The 4,576-nt window shown below is 34.1% G+C and overlaps 1 long non-coding RNA gene across 1 annotated transcript; it reads left to right on the forward strand.

Moving 5' to 3' along the window:
• The first annotated feature begins 200 nt into the window (after window positions 1–200).
• Window positions 201–638, forward strand: LOC131801070 (uncharacterized). Its single transcript, XR_009341688.1, has 2 exons — window positions 201–301; window positions 361–638. It is a non-coding gene; the product is annotated as an uncharacterized LOC131801070 (long non-coding RNA).
• The last annotated feature ends 3,938 nt before the right edge of the window (window positions 639–4,576 follow it).

A 4,576-nucleotide genomic window follows, 5' to 3' on the forward strand; every position in this document is an offset into this window, starting at 1 on the left:
ATTATTTATATTTCCTATAGGTAATCTTGTCAGGTCATCAGCATCAATTCAATAATTTATTGAATATAATATCAAAAAATTGCGAGTTAATACAATTTGAAAATGTGAATAAAAATAAAATAAATTCTGCTCGACAGATTATTATTTTGAAACAAAGAATAGCTAAAATATTTGAAGTATAATTAAAAACAAAAGCATGTCGAAAGTAAAATGATATTGTTCTATAAAAAGAGTATACGAATTTACAATAGGTATCAGTTTTTGCTAAACATCTCAATCGACTTGAAACACCCATAATATGGTGAGTTTAAATTTTTCAATTTACAAATTCAATGAAAATAATTGAATACCTTCTTGTAGAAATTTACAATTGTTGCCCTGGCTCTTTTGGTATCATCAGCCTATGCTGCTGTTTTACTTCCCGCCGCATCGGTACCATTGGTTCGTTATTCCGTTCCAGCTGCAGTTCCCTTAGCTCCCGCCTTAGTTCAATATGTCCGCCCATTGACACCAGTACAAACAACATATGTACGTCCTGCAACTTATTTCACTCGTACCGATTATTTGCGACATAAGTAATTCAAAAAATTCTCTCAATACATGATTGAGAAATAAAATAAAAATATTTTAGAGAAAAATTGTTCACTTAATTAGTATGAGTAATGTTGTTGTTAAATGCATATCCTTACAATTGGCTTTGAGCTGATGGTACAATAATTCCATCGACGATGCCTTACAAGCCTGACCAAAGCCAGTAAGGAAAAGTCTAAAGTCGGGCGGGCCCGACTATATGATACCCTACACCACTATGCATATTTAGTAGAGCTCCCGTAACAAAAAAAATTATTTCAAGTAGATCATACCATGGTACAATAAAAAGGCAAGTTAGAGCTACCAGCTGATTACAATTTTTTTCTAAGTGTGCCCGACTTCTGCCAATTTTGTGCATGTATTTATTGTTTTGAAAAATAAAAACAGAATATATTCAGAAGCAATGATTGGAAGACGCTTAAATTGCGAGACGCGCATTAAAGCTATTCGCCAGTCATGGAATTGAAAGATAGAAGTGTTTAGATCATATTTTTGAAAGAAAATCCAGGCATTTCATTCATTTTTCCCGTTGTTTCACTGATTTTAAAAATGAGGAAAAATATTGAATAAATGGAAACAACTTGTTGTTTGCAAATTTGACAGAAAGCGTGCATAGCCTCAGAGCTGTATTTCTGTAGTTTCCCGAAGCTGTTCTACCTCCTTATTGTACCATGGATCATACCACCTATTAACATTTGGTTCCAGAACCGTTATAGATTTCTATAGATTGCGTGATATTACTTGGAAAAGGATTATATAAAAACCAGTAAAGAAAGTCCTAAAGTACTTTATGATACCCTACACCACTTTGTTATCATACAAGCTATGATTATAATTATAATTTAAAGTTCAAAAGACTTAATATGCCGAAGCATTTGTATCTTTTAAATTCGGACTTGTATTGCCCATTTGGAACAAAATTAATTTGAAATCAGATAAAGATATATATGAGAGCTATATCCAAATCTGAACCGATCTCGATAAAATTTAGCAAAGGCATTTCTGAGCTGCATTTAATATATTTCCCCAAATATTGTTGTTACAGAGTGCATATTACGGCTGCGGAGGACAAAAATAACAAATCGGATGAACAATATAAATGGGAGCTATAGCTATATCTGAACCGATTTCGATCAAATTTGGCATACTTATTTTGAGGCCTAATTTGGTTGTATGTGCAAAATTCCATACTATTCGGGCTGATTTTAAACGTTTGGTGCACAATAAAAACAAATCGGACGAAGATATATATGGGAGCTATATCTACATTTTTACCGATTATCTCCAATGTCAATAGGGTTCGTCATCGGGCCAAATAAATGGATCGGACAATAAATGAGAACTGTACTTTGTTTACAAAAATACATGGACAGACGGATGGACGGACAGACGGACATACGGACGGACGGACATGTATAAATGGACACAGAATGTGTCTACCTCGTTTCCTTTTGCCTGTTACAAACAAATACACAAAGACATAATACCCTGACCACCTTGTGGTGTAGGGTATAAATATATATATATCGGAGCCGAGTTGCACAAAATGAAAACGTACGTCCCGAAATTCACTCCATTTGGGCTGATATTACCCATTATATCTTAATCTTAGACGTTCTTGTTCTTGCTTCTAGTCTGAATTCGGTTGGATATACCGAAATCCAGGATTTTTTGACAGATATTGGCCATTTGGTGCACAATTAACCCGTAATAGGTTGAAGATCTTGATAAAATTTAGGTATTTCCGAGCTCTATAAAATATCTGGTACCAAATATCATTGTTGTCGAATGCATATTATGAATTTGAAGGACTTAAATACCAAATCGGATGAAACATATATATTGGAGCTAAAGCAATATCTTAACCGATTTTCACCAAATCTGATGTACTTGCGTCTAGACTGAGTTCGGTCAAATGTGCTAAAATTCACGTCAATTGGACTGATATATGTTATTTGGTAGACAATTAAATCGAAATCGGTTCTAAACCGATTTTGACAAAATTTAATACACTTTTTTCAGAGCTGTATCTGATATCCGATACCAAATTTCATTCTTATGGAGTGCATATTACTCATGTGAATGGCGTAAAACCCCAAATCGGATGAAATGTGTATATATGGGAGCCATATTTATATCTGAACCGATGTACAACAAATTTGAAGTACTGGTTTAAAGGATGAATTCAGTCGTAATTGCCAAAATTCATTCCATTTGGGCTGAAATTAGCCATTTGGTGCACAATTGACCCGAAATCGGTTGAGGATATATATGGAAGCTATATTTTACAGAGATATTATCGAGCAGTATTTGATGTTCGGTAACAAATGTCATTCTTCTGGAGTTCATATTACGCATGTGAGGGACTTAAAACCCCAAATCGGATGAAAAATATATGTGGGGGCTATAGCTATATTTGAACCGATTTTCTCCGAATTTGATGTACTTGCTTCTAGACTAAATTCGGCCAGTTTTACGAAAATTCAGATTATTGCACAATTAACCCGAAATCGGTTGAAGATATATGGCTCGTCCTTGGGCCAAAGAAATATTTTTTTTTTTTGGAAAATTTCGTCACGATCGGATAATAAATGTGACCAGCATATGCGGACGGACGGACGGACTGACTGACATGCATAAATCGACTCAAAAAGTGATTCCATGAAGTTCCTCAAAACAAAAAAAAAAAAAAAACTATGGGCCTATCCCGCTTCCTTCTCCATTTTGCAAACAAATGGGTATAAAAAAAGAACTACTGATGTAAACGTTATAACATTTTGAATGAAATTGTCGATTTGAACTAGGGACTCACAAGGTTCAAGTCGAGACTAAATGTTCATCATTTTAGGAAATTTTTGAATGATGAATGATGCGTTTCCAAATCTGATGCGTTTCTACGAAACAAAATTTTGAATTAGGTCTCCCGAAAACTCGCGAAATTGGCAAAATTGAATGTTGTTTTTTTTTTACATAGAATTTTTTGTGGAATTGTTCCAGGATGACTTTTCAAATGGAAAAATTTAATATTCTTAGTAGAAAACTTTAAAAAATTCCGAAAAACGAGAAATTTTTCATGATACCTCATGTGGTTAGTTCAACGCTTATAACTAAAGAACGCCTGATTGTGACAATTCGTCCCAATTAGGAACGGTCTATTGGCAGAAAAGGATAAAAAAATAAAATCTTTTTTCAATACGCCATCAAAAATTTGAATAATTTTGTAACATTTTGACAAATATTCTTTATTTTTATACTCTCCACCATACATAGTATCGAAGGTATATCAAGGTTGTCATTCCATTTGTAATTCATCGAAATAATAGTTTTGGACCTAACAAAGTATGTATGTTCTTGATCAGCTTAAAATTCTAAAACGATTTAGGCCTGTCATTCCCTCCGTCTGTCCATCAGTTTTAATCACGCTGGAGTCAAAACGAAATAAGATAGGAAGCTAAAACTTTGCACAGATCAGCCTTTTGTCTGCAGGCATGGCTCTACGATATCGTATGTCCCACATACAATGGTACTTCTCAATATTCGGTACTTCGATGATTTTAGCCAAATTTTGTAATGGAATTATCTGAAAATTCACACAAGGAGTTCCTTCGGAGTACTTTACCCCCTGGAAGAGTGTTGTCTACCAAGGTCCACGATATCGTATATTCCCCATATAACAGTACCTCCCTATTTTCTGTTCCCCAATTTCGATACAATGGTACCCCCCTATATTTAATGATTTAATCGACATTGTTTACCAAAATTGTTTCAATATTCAAAGTTCGTAATGGGTACTACAGCCTATGACAAAAATTGTCTATGCAGGTCCACGTCTTCGTATAGCCCCCATAAAACGATAGCTCCCTTTGTTCGGTATTTCTGTTTTACCATTGAACTCTAAAATTGACTTTTAGAACAAAACATTTTTTTTAAGTATTACCAATTTATTACTCAATCATTTTATTTTTTAGGTCAATTCATCAATCAT

The sequence above is a fragment of the Musca domestica genome, unplaced genomic scaffold (genome assembly GCF_030504385.1).
Source record: "Musca domestica strain aabys unplaced genomic scaffold, Musca_domestica.polishedcontigs.V.1.1 14, whole genome shotgun sequence".
Taxonomy (NCBI): domain Eukaryota; kingdom Metazoa; phylum Arthropoda; class Insecta; order Diptera; family Muscidae; genus Musca; species Musca domestica.